We start from the raw sequence: 20,140 nt of genomic DNA on the forward strand, positions 1-20,140 counted from the left end.
TTCCCACAAACTCCGGTGATAACGGTTTGGTAAGCCTCAAATTACAAGCTGATAAGATGAACAGTTTTGTTTGAGACGCATTTCAAAATAAACTAGTACTCATCTAGAGTACCAAACCATATGCTAGAGATTATCATTATTGTTTCATTTAGCGCATCATATTCTGTAGTGCTGTACAATGCAATGAATAGAATATTCAGATCTGAGATGCCGCCCCCAATTATTTACCAATAAAATTCTTCTAATGTTAGTGAATTGTGTATCTTAACTGCCCTCACTGTAACAAGCTGAAACTTTTGTCTGTTCATCTTTAATGGTACCACCTATAGGTATGACTGTGTCTCTAGCTTGCATCAAGTCCAAATTAGGCTTTTACACAGTCACCAACTGAAGATAAGACACCCAGATAAGCGAGAGGTTGATGGAAGAAAGAGCGAAGGGGGTTTCCAGACAACAGATACCCAAAATAAGTTATTTGTAATATACAAGTTTTGGCAAGTCCTAACTAAAACTTATAAAAACATGAATAAAATGAAATATTCCAGACATTCTAAAAATATTAATACAATTGCCATTTAATGTCATTTGATGCCTTCCTTTTAGAATCCAGTCTCTAGTCTTGGGCTATGATGAAGCATGACTCCAGAATAACATGCCTTTTGGATCATCACTTTCAACACAAACAACGTATCACTCAGTCCCAAGCGCTGTTATTTTTCTTATATCTAAAGTTACCTCATGAGTTTGTTTGCATTTTAAAACAGAAATACCCTCTTCCCAGTATTTTAAGTTGTGTGTGTGTTTGGGGGGTTGTCCTGGAAGTTGATCTGTGGTGGTCCACCAGAGACCTTGTATACCTTTGAAGTTGGACACACGCAATGCTGAAACGGCCAACTGGAATTTTTGATGACATATCCTCCATGTGTTGAACTTTTAAATATCATTTGTTTTGGTATCTCTTTTGAGACCATCGTGACACCTATCTTGATGTGTCTGATGTTCAGATTTGATTGTCAGTGAATTGTATTGAAACCACATAGTGAGTGACTTGGAATCTACAATGCTGCGTTGACCCCACCAACAGAGGACCATGGAGGAAACCCCATTTTCCTAGAAGCTGAATTCCATAATTCTTGTACCACTCAGTGAATAGAAAACTAGGGATCTCTCGGCCAACTTAAGATACCAGTAATGACAAAATCTAGCTGCAGTGATTTATTTGAGTTTTTCCTCCTCTAGCTGGTTGGTTATAATAGAGGTTACATATCTCAGCTATTTTCTATATTGTTTTTAAACTCTTCTAATGTTGGCCTCATTATTCTGATGGATAGGATTTATTTCATTGGGTCAGTAATTTATCAAGATTTTTTTAAAATTAGCCTTTTTAATGCCGGATGAGGAAACTTATCAAAAGCGATAACACTTTTTGCCTCTACTATAAATCTGTTCATGAAAAACCAGTCTTCTGACCTTGGGGAACAAAGAAAGGGATTAAGATGCAAAAACCACAGAAATTACCCACGATACTGATAGATTTTGATGTTTTTTGCCCATACAATAGTATCTATATTGCAAGAATGCATCAACTTCTAGAGAACTTCCACCCCATGGAAGTCAAACTTGGAGATAAGACACTCCAAGACTCTCCAATGGGGAACCTTCTCACTGAGACAAGACACACACAAGACCCAAATACATTTAAATAACTTCAAAAGCTTGCATTTTACTACAAGAGAAGACAAACCCTTCCTGAAATAATCTGCATTGCTTGGTATTAGTCCCTTATGAGAAAGGTTCATTTTTTTCAAAAATTCAGTACCAAGAAAAAATAAAGTTTTCGAAAGTTCTATATTAACGTAAACCTGGTAATTGGCATATTTTTTTTAGGAGTTACAGGGATTCCTTTTAAAAGCAGGCACGCTGTGTTTCCAAGTAATTCCCTGCCTAGCCTGTAAATATGATCTAATATTGAATCTGCTTTATGAGGGGAGTGGGGGCGAGTGTGTTTAACCTTCCTGACAGCCGAGAAGAATTATATAAATACAATCATTTGATACAACATGAACAAAGCGTAATTTATCGGTTATCACAGCTGTCTGTGCAAAAAAAAAAAAAAAAAAGTAGCATTGGATGAATATTTAACCCTTTGAGAACCAGAGAGTCGGTACAATCCAATACAGATGGATTCCTTATTCTCTTTGATTGTTAATTCATTTAGAGGATAAGATTTTATTGGACTCCAGACATGTGGTAATATTAAAGGACTAGTTATCTTAACTCAACTACATGTTCCACGTTGTCTTTAAGTCTTGGGATGACATCCTTGTTGCCCAGGGCAAACTGTCATTAAACCATCATTTAAATCACCTTGATCTAGCCTGGCCGGGGCTCACACAGTGGCCCCCCTGCAGCTTAAGGCTCTAGGCACTCCTAGCCAGCCATGCCTAAGGATAACCATAGACCTTTTGGGTGTCTGTCCGCCTAAAAGGTACACATTAACTATTTTCCTGCTGAATCTACCCATTCTGTGTCTTTAAATTCTAGAATGAGCATAATATGGGAAATAGTTTCATGAGCTCCAGCCTCCTTGCAATTTCCATTTGCGGAGATTCATTATTTTATAACCAATACTGTTACTTAGGTACTGCATGGTGTCAGAATCCAAGGTCATAAAGTGAATTGTAAATCCCAAAAGCATTGTGAGTGACATAACTGTGTGTGTCCCTTTAATTAGATATGATACAGCTGATAGATAGATAGATAGATAGATAGATAGATAGATATAGAGATAGATAGATAGATAGATAGATAGATAGATAGATAGATGATAGATAGATATAGAGATAGATAGATAGATAGATAGATAGATAGATAGATAGATAGATAGATACATACATAGATAGATAGATAGATAGATAGATACATAGATACATAGATACATAGATAGATAGAAATAGATGAACAGTCAAAAAATGTGATAAAGACAATTTATGGTTAATGCCTCCTGACACCCACCCCCTGTCTGTGTACCCCCCGGGACCATTTTGCCCTCTCCCCATATTTCACAGGGCAGGGAGCTGTGTGCCCCCCTGTGCTAGTAAATAAGGCACTGTTTGCCAGGCAGTGATGCTGAGATGCACAAAGCCCGAGTTATTTGTAATTAGCAGCCTTCTGAGTCCTCCAGCAGCAGGAGCTGAGCCCTGGCGCCAGGATCTTAGTGCCTGCTCTGTGTATATGTCATGCAGCCTGGGACAGTATTTAAGTGTGGAGCCAAACCACAGGGATGCACTCTATAAAAAAACAAAAATCACTAAAAATACCAGGGCTCCCTCCCCCCACACACACCTCTCCCAGCCCCAAGCTCCCTGACTCATTGGCAGCCAGGCAAGCATGAAAAATGAGCTTTAAAGCAGCTAAATCCACCAGCCAGGTTTAACTTGCAGTTGATTAGCAGACAGTCCCTCCTTATCCCCTCTAACTGACAGTAGGGCTTTAGAGCTAAATCTCTGGCTTATTAGAATAACTGGGCTAGGACAGCTCATCTGCATACAGGGCAGTGCTGGCACCTCCTGTACCCTGTGTGAATGTCTGGATATACTGTATGTACCCACCAGGATAAATGTGTAAATGGTTGTTCTTATTGTAATAAGAAAGTAGAATTCAAGGATATGATGTGTAACTGCAGCTCTGCAATGTCTAGGTATTTGTTTTCTTTTCTGTGTTTCTATTCTCGAATAGAATGTGGTGTTTGTGTTTTGATACAATGTAACAACAAGCTAACAAAAAAGTGCAAAAGCTTTGAAAACATCCGAATTCTGCAAATCAGAGATAGAAAATAGAGAGAATGAGAGAGAGAGAGGGGGGGGGGGGAGAGAGAGAGAGAGAGAGAAATAGATAGGGAGAAAAAAATAGAGAGAGAGACAGAGAGGGGGAGAGTGAAAGAGATAGAAAGAAGGGGAGAAAGAGAGAGAGAGAGCTACAAGCTCCTTTTTTAACTTTCCATAAGCCAGAAACACCTTCTATCAGCAGCAAACAAACCTGGCTCCATTTCTCCAATCCAAAGTAAACTAACTGCCCTTTATTCCCAAGACAAACAAAAACTTTGAGATAAAATTCAGTGAGCCTTTCCATTGTGAATTTCTCCTTCATATTGAGAATCCCATGTAGACCAAACTCCAAACACCTTAAAGGGAAACCCTATTAAGGAAATAAAGGATGTTCCCCACTAATGACCCCAACCATGGTGTGTTATCATGTGATATTTGGGTGTCCCTGCTTGGCATCACATTTGCTTCACGCTTTATGGTTCTAAAGTCCTAGCTGAGAATTTTCTTCATAGACCTTAGTTCATCACCTGATTTTTTGTAGGAGATAACAAAGTTTTATTAAAGTATTTTCATAATAATCATAATCTACAATAAAAGTTACACAGATCAATGATAGTTTACGATTCTAATTTTATCTAACTGTACGTAAGTGATGGAGATGAGGAAGACCATACCAAAGCAACGGTGTTATAGACAGTTTATTATATAGTATCAATTAAAACAGACTCATACAATAATGAACACAGTCCGGTTGTCCTGATTATTGGACGTTAATCTTTATCAGATGTTTGGTACGTTGTGAGCCTGAAAGTTCTAATTTAGAAGTATGAACTAGAAAAAAGAACGCTAGAGAACCTGTATCAAATAAGTGTAGGTTAAAGCAACACTTACATTCTACTTAAACAAGGCGCCTCTAAGACCCCAAAACATTATATAACATATATTTTCTATGTTGGCCCAATAAATAGTATCAATTAGACCGTCATCCTTTATTTTCACAGGCTAGTCTGATATTTATTAATCCGCTCTCTCAGTTGGAGAAAAGCATTGGGCGTCCGTCGTCTTAGCCATGTAGGCTAGGTAGACTTTAATTAAAAAATAATAATTTTACAGAGAGCCATGATTTAGACGCAGGCCACAGACAGCATTTCCATGGTCCCCCGGGGGCCATCTTCTTTAAAGAAGATTTAGACACAGAAGTCTTAGAGGCACGGATAACATACTTTATTGCCGCATGGGTCAGGGAGGGAATATTTGACTTTGTTCTGGTGCCATTCCGATTATACCAAGTTACTTTTGTCTGACTTGGGGGGAAAAATTGCAATAGATTCTTTGCTGCATTCACTCTTTCAGAAGTACATATTTTATGGTGTATATATATATATATATATATATATATACATATATTAATTTAACCGAATTACAGGCTGTAATTTGTATTTCCAAGCCAACCAACACCTTTTACCACTTTTGCCCCCAAAGAGAATGTCTTGTTACAAAAAACGGTCCGGGTGGATCATAAGAAAAAGTGATCGCTGTATTTGTTAATGGCAATGCAGTAAGAGAAAGCCTTGGTATGTTTATTTAGGAGACTGAGATTAGAATGTGGGCAGATATAATTGTAGCCACTATACACGAGTCTCCAGCCTTCTGTTTATTAGGACCCTATTTTTAAACCTGTATATAAAGACATTTTAATGCTACGTCTCCTTTAAGAGCTATCTGCCCCTTTTTCCCAGGGCGCAGGGGTCATAACACTTTCACTGAGTGCAGGAAGCGGCAGTCGGCAGCAAACAGATCACTGGAAGCAATGTGTGGCCTCTGGCTGCGGGGGCCACAGGGGACACTTTTAATGCATCTATGCGAATAGAAAATATTTTAAACACAGCCCACAATGTGACGTAGACGCACTCCGATCACTTTGCATCACAAGCCGTGGACTACAACTCCCATCATGCTCTTCTATCGTTGTATGATCCTTGACAAGATGTTGGCCCTTATCCGCCACTTAGCGGTTTCTGCCCTGTTTAATTTACGTGTTATTGATTACGGTCATTGCAGGTCCGTCAGTAGATTTATTAGATAAATATAATCCGGCACTTTCAAAAATCTGCCATCCAGGGGTGAAGCATCACTGGCCGTAAAAGGAATAGGGTAACAGGAATGTTACAGGTGTATCACGGTGTATGCTACAGGTATAACACGGTGTATGTTACAGGTGTATCACGGTGTGTGTTACAGGTATATCACGGTGTATGTTACAGGTGTATCACGGTGTATGTTACAGGTATATCACTGTGTATGCTACAGGTATATCACGGTGTATGTTACAGGTATATCACGGTGTGTGTTACAGGTATATCACGGTGTGTGTTACAGGTGTATCACTGTGTATGCTACAGGTATATCACTGTGTATGCTACAGGTGTATCACGGTGTGTGTTACAGGTATATCACGGTGTATGTTACAGGTGTATCACGGTGTATGTTACAGGTATATCACTGTGTATGCTACAGGTATATCACGGTGTATGTTACAGGTATATCATGGTGTATGTTACAGGTGTATCACGGTGTGTGTTACAGGTATATCACGGTGTATGTTACAGATGTATCACTGTGTATGTTACAGGTGTATCACTGTGTATGCTACAGGTATATCACTGTGTATGCTACAGGTGTATCACGGTGTGTGTTACAGGTGTATCACGGTGTGTGTTACAGGTGTATCACGGTGTGTGTTACAGGTGTATCACGGTGTATGTTACAGGTATATCACTGTGTATGTTACAAGTATATCACTGTGTGTGTTACAGGTATATCACGGTGTATGTTACAGGTATATCACTGTGTATGTTATATGTATATTTTTATGTATGTTACAGGTGTATCACTGTGTATGTTGCAGGTATATCACTGTGTATGTTACAGGTGTATCACTGTGTATGTTATATGTATATTTTTATGTATGTTACAGATGTATCACTGTGTATGTTGCAGGTGTATCACGGTGTATGTTACAGGTGTATCACTGTGTATGTTGCAGGTGTATCACGGTGTATGTTACAGGTGTATCACTGTGTATGTTGCAGGTATATCACGGTGTATGTTACAGGTATATCAGTGTGTATGTTGCAGGTATATCACTGTGTATGTTATATGTATATTTTTATGTATGTTACAGGTGTATCACTGTGTATGTTATATGTATATTTTTATGTATGTTACAGGTGTATCACTGTGTATGTTATATGTATATTTTTATGTATGTTACAGGTGTATCACTGTGTATGTTACAGGTATATCACGGTGTATGTTACAGGTGTATCACTGTGTATGTTACAGGTGTATCACGGTGTATGTTACAGGTATATCTCGGTGTATGTTAAAGGTATATCACGGTGTATGTTACAGGTGTATCACTGTGTATGTTACAGGTGTATCACGGTGTATGTTACAGGTATATCTCGGTGTATGTTACAGGTATATCACGGTGTATGTTACAGGTGTATCACTGTGTATGTTACAGGTGTATCACGGTGTATGTTACAGGTATATCTCGGTGTATGTTACATTATGTATCACTATGTTATAGTATTAGGTATGAGTTATATCAGAATGTTGCGCACACACACACACACACACACACACACATGTGCCTCCAGACACCCACGAAAGCACACATCTGATTAGTGTCGCTGCTGGAACCGTCGCCTATCTGAAGTCTCAGTGCTTTTCACTTTCCCGGTGACCTTGGTCGCCCTTCTATCTGATGCTGCGACAACGGGAGCCGGGCGCCAGTTGGATTTTATATCTAGTTAACATAGGGAGAAAACACACGCAGATAAGAAATGCTCTGTGCTCAGGGTACGCGGGTTACAGATCACCGCCGTCGGCCTGTTAAGGGATTGCCTGCTCCGCCGACGAACACAGACCAACAAATTCATGCTTTTCCAAAGATCTGGTAACATCTGGTGATTTCCGATCTCATGCTGGGCTGGAAGTGGGCGCTGGTCAATTCCTCGGGGAATTCCATAAACATGGTTAATAAAAGTAATAAAACACACTTTGCACCTTTCCAAAAGGGCTACAATGTATCACATTCTGAAGTTAAACTGGATGCCTTAAAGCAATGTATGGATCCTCGGTGTATGGATCCTCGGTGTATGGATCCTCGGTGTATGGATCATCCGTGTATGGATCCTCCGTGTATGGATCCTCGGTGTATGGATCCTCGGTGTATGGATCCTCCGTGTATGGATCCTCCGTGTATGGATCCTCCGTGTATGGATCCTCGGTGTATGGATCCTCGGTGTATGGATCATCCGTGTATGGATCCTCCGTGTATGGATCCTCCGTGTATGGGTCCTCCGTGTATGGATCCTCCGTGTATGGGTCCTCCGTGTATGGATCCTCCGTGTATGGATCCTCCGAGTATGGATCCTCCGTGTATGGGTCCTCCGTGTATGGATCCTCCGTGTATGGGTCCTCCGTGTATGGATCCTCCGTGTATTGGTCCTCCGTGTATGGATCCTCCGTGTATGGATCCTCCGTGTATGGATCCTCCGTGTATTGGTCCTCTGTGTATGGATCCTCCGTGTATGGATCCTCCGTGTATGGATCCTCCGTGTATGGATCCTCCGTGTATGGATCCTCCGTGTATGGATCCTCCGTGTATGGGTCCTCCGTGTATGGATCCTCCGTGTATGGATCCTCCGTGTATGGATCCTCCGTGTATGGATCCTCCGTGTATGGATCCTCCGTGTATGGGTCATCTGCTCTGTACATTTTTTTATGTTTCTCTGGATAAAAGAGCCACCTTATTACCCTACTCTAGAAAGGACCATCTGCCATGCTTTAGAATTCCATACCATTGGGTTGAGAATCAGCTCTTCTTGTCTTGATGAGCAACATCCAATATTTGGCAATTGTGACAAACCTCAGCAAAAACAAAAATGTATTTAATAGATATTTATTTTAAGGTTTATTAAAATCCAGTGGGTTGAATTTTCCACTTCAATACAGGAATTTCGTCTCCTCGGCAGCGAATTCACCTGTTCTTTTAAACACTGTCAACGGGGATCGAAAGTCGGATGTCTGTATAGAATAACCCGCGTAATGTTTTTACTATAAGTAACACTATGCCCTGGGCTTTCTGGACCCCTATTAACTTCACCAGTGGAATAAAAAAAAGCGACTGATGTTTAAATACACATATTTGATACTCGAGTAATACAATCAGTTTGAGTAATTGCACTTTAACAGATAAGATAATGTTCTTTGTAAACAATCCCTCTATTATACTAAAAAAAGAAAATCAATTAATTCCACCCCATAAATCATTGTTATGCTTTCCTGCAGGAAACGTGTTATCTCGGATAAATGCCTTGGGTTTTTTGTTTTTTTTTGCAAGTTGGATTTCCATGTATTAAAACGGCTTTAATTTTTGGGGGTTAGTTACAATATGGAATATTAATAAACCTGGTTCGTTTTAGTGCGGCGCGAGTTTATTAAAGACTAGTTAATCCATGAGAAGTAAACCAGATCTATCTCCTCTGGTCCAGTAGACGATGGACGGTGGTCGGCAAGTCGGCGTACTAACCTTAAGTAGCGAAGCAGCTCACGTGGAGAGAGTGATGTACACTGAAGACAGGGTTCCACGAGAGGTGCAAAGGAGGAAGAGCGAGAAAAAGCTGTAATATGGAGCGGGGGGGAGCAGAGGAAGACGTGAACGGGTCAGTGAATAAGAGCGTGTGTGTGTATTTATATGTATGTATGCATGTGTAAGTGTATGGTGCTAGAGTGAGTGTATCTGTAAGTGTATGGTTATTTGAGAGTGTGTATGTGTAAGTGTATGGTGTTGAAGTGAGCATGCGTGTTAGTGTATGGTGTTAAAGTAAGTGTGTATGCGTGTGTATTAGTGTATGGTGTCCGAGTGTGTTACTATATGATGTCCGTGTGTGTGAGTGTATGGTGTAAGTATGAGTGAGTGTGTGTAAGTATTAGGTGTTGTGTTAGTATATATTGTTAGCATGAGAGTGTGTCAGCTTATGATGTTAGAGTGTCAGGGTTATAGTTAATTGTGCCTTGAAGAGGAAGAGAACAGGAGCGGAAGAAAAGGAGAGGGAAAGGGAGAGTATGCGTGTTAATGTATGGTGTTAGAGTGAGTGTGTGTTAGTGTATGGTGTTAGACTAAGTGTGTGTGAGTTAGTGTACGGTGTAAGAGTGAGTGTGTGTGTTGGTGAATGGTGTTAGAGTGAGTGTGTGTGAGTTAGTGTATAGTTTTAGAGTGAGTGTGTGTGTTAGTGTATGTTGTTAGACTAAGTGTGAGTTAGTGTATGGTTTTAGAGTGGTTGTATGTGTTAATGTATGGCGTAAGTGTATAGTGTTAGAGTGAGTGTGTGTTTTAGTGTATGGTGTTAGAGTGGGTGGGGGTCAGAGTTCGCTGCCCCCTTCCAGCTGTACAGGGTACTGCAGAGAAAGGGGCCCCTGGGTACCCCTGCAGAATGCCCATGAGTGGTGCCTCTCTGATACGAGAGCGGAAAACACAAGGAAGTTGTGAAGCAGCTGGGTAAAGATATTTAGTTATGACTATAATATTTATTAAATAATATGTGAATAATATGACATTTTGTCATGACTTTTCTTTTTTTGGAACCTTGCTACTCCACTGTTGGAGAATAAGTGGCCAATCAGGGTGACGTCAGGTGCATGATGGGAAATTCCATGTTCTGCGCAGGAGAGGACAGTAATATGGGGAAATTTTTTTATTTAAATCTCCTAAAAAAATGTCGCACTGTAATAATGACTCTGTGATGATGTAATACAATAGGAAGATACAGGATACACCGGGGTGATGTTTCACTGACTGAAAGTTTAAAGGTTTAATCCCTATTTAGTTTTATCGCTGGGAAATGACCAAGATTCTTCACGCTGTCTTTTTAGGTCCGAATTCAAATAATTTGGAACTTCCTGTAAGAATTCTATAAACATGGTTAACGGCCACCCCAAAAAAAGAAGACACTTCGCACCTCAGCCTAATTTTCCCGGAGGGCTGAAATGTGTCTCGTTCTAAAACCGGAGGGGGGCGGCTTAAAAACAATGTATGGATCAACGACAGCATTTAAATGACATGGATCCACTGAATATAATGACATCATTGGTACATCATAGTTAAAGTATTAGTCATATGTATTCATACTTCCCAAGTGTCCTTGTTTTAGAAGGATCAGTCCCACCTTGGCATCTAAATCCCTTTGTTCCTCTTTTTCCTGTATGCTTTCCAAATCATTTCTCTTATTTAGCGGTTTATATAGCGCCCTCTTATTCTGCAGCGCTGTACCACTGTAATTTTATTAATGGTTTTAAATGACGCTACGGCCACTAATGAAAGCTATTATTATTTTCTTACAATACCTTACGTCCCCTTACATTTGTTATTCTTTTTATAATTGCACAGCACTGCGGTGTCTGTTAGCACTATATAAATAATAAGAAACGACACACACTTGACCTCATGTACTATAAAATATAGCATATTATCATATGCCCCTATACACAGTTATATACGGTACATAAGAAAACAGATCTCATATTAAGTGATATGTAGTAGAGATGCTGCACTCCTACTCCATGCTTTACGGTAGAAGTTTCTTCTGGGGTTTACGGTAGCCCAGTCACGTTGTAAGAATGAGGGGCGTGGCCTCCTGGCAGCGCGCGGAGCGGGCGCGGAGTAGGTGAGTTACCCCACTCTCCAGCACCTCATTTACCTCAGAATGTGACCACGGCGGGGCAGAGCGCTCCTCGGCCACACGGACTTTACCCCTCTCCGCAAGGGGGGGGTGTTTCCTGACCGGAAGCCGATACAGTGCTCCATCCGGTGAGGTAACATGCAGTCAGTGGGGCAGCACGTTCAGGCCCAGGGGGCAGTAAATGTAGGCATGTAATCTTCCTGGGTCACAGGGTCTGCCAACTAGACCCGCATGGGCTCCTAAACGGTTTCTGATACCTGCTGGATGTATATACCGGGGGCAGAGGGCCTGAGGCAGCGTGTGCTCCAGGTAAAGCACAGCATTAGCATTTTGTAAAAACTTTATTAGTGTCCGTTTTGTTTATTGTCGGTTTTGTTTATTGTCTGTTTTAATTGCATTGCTAACCTTCACTGTCCCTGTGTTGTAACAGTGCCCCGGCGTATGCTGGCGCCATATAAATGTAGTGGAATAATGTTATGTTTAAAGGGAGAACATGGGTTAATATAAAGACCTCTGGCACAGGGGCATCCGCAGTATTACACTATACAGTGTCACCTATAGCAGCTGGTGTTACCTGAGCACAGGTGACACAATCACTGCCTGTCAGACCTCGCTAACGGGAGGTGCACCTGTGCGCAGGTAGCAGAGAAACCTGCATCAAAAAGGCACAATAATAAAAGAATCCCCATAAGTTATACGGTTTGGATGGGCTTTGAACGTTGACCTTTCTATTTATTATGTGACTTTGGGATGTATATGTATAATGGTGGCTTCTGTCATATATGTTGCAGAGATTATTTATATATATATTATAATATATCTCTAATGTTGTGTTATAGGGGCTGTTCCACTTACGCAAAATGTTAATTTCACACTCTGATAAATTAACAAAATAAACCGTGGCGGAATCTGTCATTTTATCCGAACCTAATCACCCAAAAATAACACCGAAAACTTTCAAGAAGCTTTTTTCGGTTTCTATGGCAACGCCTTTCCGGACTTGCTTTTGCAAGACAATTATATGTTCCCTGCAAAAAAAAAAAAAAAATACGAACGGAGCAAATTTTATGCTATTGAACCCTTTCTAGAGAATTGTTTTTAGCAGAATTAGGAAAGATTGTGGTATCACCCGGCGGTGTGAAAATGCTTCTTTTATTAAACGGAATACTATAATTAGCCAAAACTCCCCTTTAATTCTTTCCACGCCATATGAATGAGAAGCACGCTTGGTGATTGATGCGTTACTCACCCCTCTGGCACAAAAAACATTCAATGCACGTGTGTTACCTGCGCAGGTTGCGCCAAGCAAAAAATAAAGTCCTGAAAACCCACTTAATGTCTCACTTTTCAGAATTTATTAATTATTGTTCAGTGTTGCTTTTCATTTTTGCTAAATTTATATATTTATATATCTTGCAGGAAACATCATTGGCCTGAGATGGCGCGCCTCACACAAGATGAAGGAACCTTTCTCACCTGTAGCATTGCAGGTATGTTGTATTGCTTTTCAGAAAATATTAATAGTTTTGTGGAAAATAAATAAATAAAAAAAACAACAAATTTGGTAAAATGGCATCCTTTTCAGTGCACGTTTTATTAAAGCTGGAGTTTAAATGACAGGAAATATACAGAGATCAATAAGTTCTAATTGTGATGGGATGCTTGGTTACGAAATGTATGTTCAAATCATCCTCAGTCCTATAGTCTCCCAGCCAACTATAGTCAAAGCTAAATTTTCTTATTAGCATTATTATATGGGGCGCTCGCATTGGGGGTATTTGCAGATAAGAGGAGCAACACGCTGGGAACACGATGGGTCTTTAGCTGCAAAGAGCATAGAAAATCAGGCTTCAAAGATGGAAAAATATTTTTCATTTGACGGGCTGCTTTTTGAATCCCACTGTGACTGTCTGACCGCAAATATAACGTTAACAGAGCTACCGTATACCTGGGTGAGGGGCAGCACCATGTGGGGTTTATTCACTAAACAGAGAGTTGCACCGAGAAACCGTTCCAACACTAAAAGAAATGCAGAGATGTTTGCTGTGGGCTGTTTGCTCAGCGTCCCCAAGTGGGCAGACGTGGAGAGGTCTGTCCCCCCGAGTCACCCTTTGGAGAGATCTGCCCTGCGTTAATAAACGCGAAGTTACTCCAGGGCTAACATTTTATACAAGGTGTATGATACAGAATGAAAACAGGTGGAGGCAGTGCAAGTGCTGGCTGGGAGTGATGAGCCTATGGAATGTTAGTGCGATTGAAACAGTGTATTCGGTATGATTAAAGCAACTTATTTTTTAAGAGGGTGTTTTTATTTTTGCTGTTTTCTTCTTAAATTCCAATATGTGTTTTCCCATCTTTTTTATGTCTTTGTATAGCGAGAGCTCTGAGTTCATCTGGCTGTTTCTTGTTCCTGGTATCTTTTAGAGTGATTTAATAGCTGTTAATAACTTGTGCGATCCGAGCTATTCTTCTCTTTCTAACCGCAGATGATGAAGCTAATTGCCGCTGACCACGGGGAGGGGATTTAGTTTTCCACCCTAACCCCTCCTGAGGGAGCATCCTCTCTGCATTAACTCCACCGCCGTAGACACTTACAGTCAAAACATCATCACCAGCACAAAAGGGTATTTAGCAGGGGATACAAAAGCTGTCTCCGAGCTTGTCTTTTTGGCTTAGCGAGCCAGCATGGGGAATTTAAATTTCCGGCAGGGCGAAGGGGATTATAAACGTGTCGGAGGCTTATTAAATCAGGGGTTTGTGTTAATGTAGATGCGGCCCTGATTTAGAACATTAAAAAACGTGCGTTTTCCCTTAATGGGATCTAGCAAAATTTTATGTCTAATGAAGAAAGTCTGCTAGACGGAGACGGTAGTAGGAAATTAACGCGGCTGTAGCTGTATAAATGGCTGGATCTGCCGCTCTCAAAAAAAAAATATTAAAAAGCAGAATTTTACCTTCCTTGTTCCGTACACCTGAATTATTCCGCATATTTAATAACATGAACATGATAACCACAGTACAGACCTAGCCTGTTAACACCTTATTGACTGGCACTTGCTCTGGCGTGCTGTGAATGCCTACCAAACATAAAAAAGAAAAAAGGTAAAATCTAACCTTAAAACACCTACGTAGGTACCAGGATAAAAAAACTTGGGACAGTCATTTAAAAAAAGTTTCTCCAGGAAGGGAACTTTAACCCTTTAGTTTAGTTACGTATATGATGCAACCGCAATTTTCTACAAAGATTTTTTTATCTGATGTCCGTTCTACCCGTAGATCTTTGCTCATGTTGACGCTGATGCTGCTGTACCCTTCCGGTTCGCCGTTGGCATTTTCGTCTAGGTTTTTCCAGCCCTTTGATATTATTATCTTTTACCCGAAATTGAAACAAAATGTGAGACCCCAAATTTTTGTGGCTTTACGTTTTTACATAAAAAAAAAAAAGAAAATTGAAACAGGAAAAAATAAAAAATAAGTGTATGTAGTCGTAGTGTATGTCGTTAATCTTTCAAATGCCACCTTGACTGGTATCAAGAACTCCTAGTACAGCGAGAGCAGCATAAAGAATAGGGGGTTTGAGAAATATATCTTCTGGACTTATTTACAATGTCACTAAAACTGCCCCGCAGCCAGCGCAGGCTTGTAAATATGAAACGTTATACAATGATTCAATGTCTGAAGTCCGAATAAAGTCTTCCTGTGAAAAAGCTCTGCTTAGCTCGATTTAAAATCTCTGAGCTGCTCGAGTTTTATATTTAAAGAAAAATTTGCGTTGTTATTATCCGTTTTTTTTTTTAAAAAGAAAAGTTAACTAAGAAAAATAATTTCTGCATGTAAAATAAAAAAAATATATAAAATGGCTTGGACCATCTTGAGGCCGGTGACACTTAAAGCATGTAATAATCTTTCTTTTTTAATCACGGCCGTCATCCGTGAGGTTTATAGTTTTATTTTTAAGCAATATTTCCCTTTTATTGGCAGTAATAAGAAGTGAGTCCACACATGTGAAATCCGTACTAGCTGCAGCTATGGTGCAGAAAGGTCTGCGTCCATGTGTTTAGAAATGTTTTCAGCCGAAATATCTAGCGTTTTCTTACTGTAATCGGCAATTTTTTTTTAATAAATGTTCTTGGGATCTGTCAAAAAAAACTGTCTGCCTTTGGCGTATTTTATGTAGCAAGTCAAACTATATTAACATAATTTCTGTACACACTCAATAAACAGGGATGACGCATACCTTGGCATGTCAAGTAACGCCAAGTTAAGATAAAATAGACATATTTTTGTGTATGTGTTTTTTAAAATTCTATTTATATCTAAAACATGGAACAACCCCATTTATTTATTTATTTATTTATCTTTCTGGAGCCCAGGCTTCCACCGTCAACTTGAAACTTAAAAAAGGGATATGCATTCCCTTCATTTGCTCCCAGACCAAAGTCAAGAGAGGGCTGGATCTTCTAGAGTCTCATCCAAAGAGGAGATTGAAGCCCCTCAACTTGATTCCGTAGGACAATCGGATGTTAAGGTGCATGCGCCTGTATTATTGTTTGGACTTGAACCCAGCCACCCGTGTCCAGCCTGTGAAAGATTTTCACTAATCGTTTAGAGCATCTATATTACAGGGTTTTTGGACCGAGAACATCTACCGGTCATCGAGCTACAAACCTTAAGATATCCTGCCCAGGTCCCTGGGAGTAAAATGTGTTTAGGGATATGCAGGTTGTCCGCGATTAAGCTGTGTTACTCATTTACTCTAAAATCAGTGAGTAATGGGATGATGCCCCCATGCAGTTATATACCACCTCGCTGCATTATTATCATACTCAGAGAGATTGATGGTATTAGGAATCAAAGTGAAGGCCCCCAAATCAGCGAGAGTTCATGACTGTTTTTATAGCATTCAAATAAAAATCCACATAAACAATGGCTATAAATTTGCTTTCCAGACCATATAAATCTCTGTGTTGTATAACGTGGTATGGGGGCCACTTCTAAACAAAGATCTTTTAAACTCTCGGCGGACATCTGTGAATAATTTGTATTTGTCTTCAATAAAATAAAAAAAAAACTATTGCTGTCTGGAAATTCACCAAACCAAATCTGACCATGTCGGCAGAGCGTAATGCGGGACGTTTTTTATGTGTTTTTTTTTTTAATGTATAACCGCATACGCTTTTGTGGAATGTGTTGCCGCTGTATATTAAAAGGTAATAATTCGATAATAATTAGATGATTATGTTGCTTTTCCCCGTCGGTGGATCAGTAGTGAGCTCCACTATGCAGAGGTCGTATAGTCCTTTCTTTTAAACCACATCGTAGACTTGGAGTTTCAAACCATGCCTCATGTAATTCCCCATTGTAAGTCAGCCAAATGCTGGCTGAGGGTGCTTAGAGTCCTATTTGTCGCTGCTTACATACCATATGAATTGTTAGATATAAGCCGGTCCGGAGGCAGCTGGCACATTCCCGGCCTGGCAGAAACGCTGCTAAGAAAAATGTGAGTTGTTTTGTGCACAAAACCTCAATCTCTTATTCTTGGTGCTGAGACAAGTTCTTTTTTTTTTTTTTACTTTAAATAAAAAATATTTATTTTTAAGCAGTTAATACCTTGTATGAATCTAGAACAAAGGAGGAAGTTGTAAGCAAAAGAGAAAACATTTGTGCGCTTGTGTCTTTCCTATCAGCCGTGTCTCGACCCAAGAATCTCTCAAAATTCATGGCCCGGGAATGGCTGGAACGGCTCGGAGACGCTCTGGCCGCTGACAGACGCCTGTTGATAAAGTGCGTTAAGTCAGCTTGGTGCACAGCATTAAAAAATAGGTGTTGTGGTCACACGTGAGCTTTCCCCGCTCATATACACACACGTAGTCGCTCACAAAGCCAAGAACTAATGATAACAAGCACAATTTTGGCAGAACACTCTCTTGAAGAGAAGAAAAAAAATACACCAATTATATCCAAGCCTATATAAAACCACAATTATTAAACCAGATAAAGAAGGTGAGATAAGGAAAGGAAATGTACATAATAAGACTTGGCAAAGATCGGTAGGCAGGGCATGTAAGGAGACGGGGAGACGGGCAAGCTTATCGTATGTACGGTGTATTGCCTAGCCACGCCCACATGCATTGAGGGGGAGGGGTCATGGTACATTTTTAATTTACATATATGCAAATCATGTCTACAACTCAAAAAGAGATGACTGTTGGGCTCCCTCTGACAGAGGATAGCACTTTGTTACAAATATCTCAGAAATGTTTTCCGGCAGGAACGACGTAACTTCTGTAATTTCTGTAAAATCCATATTGGCCACTTTTTTTTTTTTTTTGCAGACTAAATCTTTTTCTAAACTAAAACATGGCATTGAGTTTTTGGTAGCTTATTTTCCTTTTTGTTAAGTGAACCAATTTTTTTTCCTGTTAAGTTTGTTTGGTTAATAAGGACTGAATGTTTTTGGTCACCCTGTATGTTACTCAGGATGCCTCCCCAGACATGATAAAGATGTCTCGCAGAATAAGGTGTTAAATAGCCGGGCGCTTTCACTTGATTACAAGTTTTAATTTTTTTTTTCTGGCATAAAAGTCCCTTTTATGGTTAAAAAAAAAATCCTACAAAACTTCTAACAAGGATTTTAAATCCAATATTGAATCAGTGATTGAAAACAAGGCCATTGTGTGCGCTTTCAGACCTACCTGAACTGGAGATCCGCAGAAATTGTTTTCTTTTCTTCCGCAAAACTCTTTGAAGATTAACCTCGGAGGAAATCCTTTGTGGAATATGTCAAACACGACTCGTCTCCCGTGAGTTGTATTCATAAAGTTCTCGCACGTTTTGAGAGCTTGCAGCACTGTGAATGCCAGGCGATATCTACAGGATTTTCTCAGTCCACGTGTATGTAGATGCCTCTTATGGGTTATGGCGTATTTTCACGCTTCACCTCTGAAACCTTACGTTTTGATTTTCCTTTCTTTAAACATTTGTAAATTATCATCTGCGTGTACTGTGTATGTATATAAACTAGATCCTTTGGAAGAATATATGGAATTGTGTTCATCAAAGGGAAGTAAAGGCATGTTAGGAGTCGTGTGGTACCTTTTTGTTGCCTTCTAAGGATTAATCTATGATTTATTATGATGTAAGATGTTTGATAAATGTGGATAAGTTATGATGAAAGGTCCGTGTGCAGTGAAAATGAATCATTCTTGGGGTGTGCTCTGGTGACCAGTGGTACTTTGGTGTAGTATTTCTTCAGTGCCACCCCATAACACACGCATGCAAACATGCTCTAACACCTACTCCCTCTGAAGCCATACACTTACACGTTTACACACACACATCCTTTTTCCAGATCCACATCTCTCAGGTGCCAGTAATCCTAGCCTTTCCCTGACACAACACCGTAAACTGACACACATGCTAACACACACACATGCTAACACCAAGTACTAAACCCCCACACATTAACCATGTTTGCTCAGACACTGATACTGTGCAGTAACACACATGCTAACACTATATATGCTTACCACACATGCTAACATCATACAGAAAAGCACACACCATACACTCGCATACACTAACACCACACTCATGTACACACACTTTATACACTTACACAAATGCAATGACTCTACATACATACATACATACATACATACATACATACATACATACATACTACTCCCCATCATTTCATCGCACTGCAGTCCCTTCATCGTCCTCTCCTTCCCCTCTTACTTTCGAAGGCCTTTCTTCACTGCCGCTTGCACCTTTTGTGCTGCCATACTGCTTCCACCACAGATCCACTGGGCATCTAGGTTAGTGCCGTGTAGAGGACTGCACCAGGATGCGGGTCCCATGGGAACCGTCAAAAAACCTGCAGGTGCGGGTGGTTTTTCGGGTGTTGTGGGCGTTCAGATAATGTAGCTGCGGGTCCCAGTAATCCGGCCCACTCCCGCAAGGCTGCCTTCGCGTTGCTTGATCTAGTATATCATTATTTCTAAAGTATGTCATTTAATTAGGGTTGGCTCGCTGGGCCAAGTTGTTTATCGTGACAAAATAATTAAAGTGCCAGCTTTTTTTTTCTCTTGAAGTTCTTAAGATAAAATGTATATCTCGTGCATCTCGTTAGTGCATCGCTTGGCGTGTTCCTTTCTAGGCAATAGTGTTCAGATATTAATAAGTCTGACTCTTAATGACGTAACATTGTCCTGAGGAACGAATTAAAAAGAATCTAGATTCTTACGCCTTTTATTTTATTTTTGTTGCCCCGCTTAATTAAACAGGGTAGTTTTTTTTTCTTATATATACAACTATATCTATGTTTCATTTTGCAAAGTGTTATGGTTTTTTTTTAAACCTTTAACCTGTCTGCAAGTTATGAGACCAAATTCATGCTGTTGCAACATTTTGACTTGTTACAAATTCTTTCATGTCATCCCGGCCATTTTTCAAGTCACGCGGCCTTTGTGTACGTCGAGAGCCGATGACTGAGAGAAGACAAAGCATACAGGATAGACAGCGCCGTCCCTTTAAACAAGCACTGTTACCTTTTTAGTA

The sequence above is a fragment of the Sceloporus occidentalis genome, unplaced genomic scaffold (genome assembly GCF_023333645.1).
Source record: "Sceloporus occidentalis isolate IW3139 unplaced genomic scaffold, rSceOcc1.0.p SCAF_126, whole genome shotgun sequence".
NCBI lineage: Eukaryota > Metazoa > Chordata > Lepidosauria > Squamata > Phrynosomatidae > Sceloporus > Sceloporus occidentalis.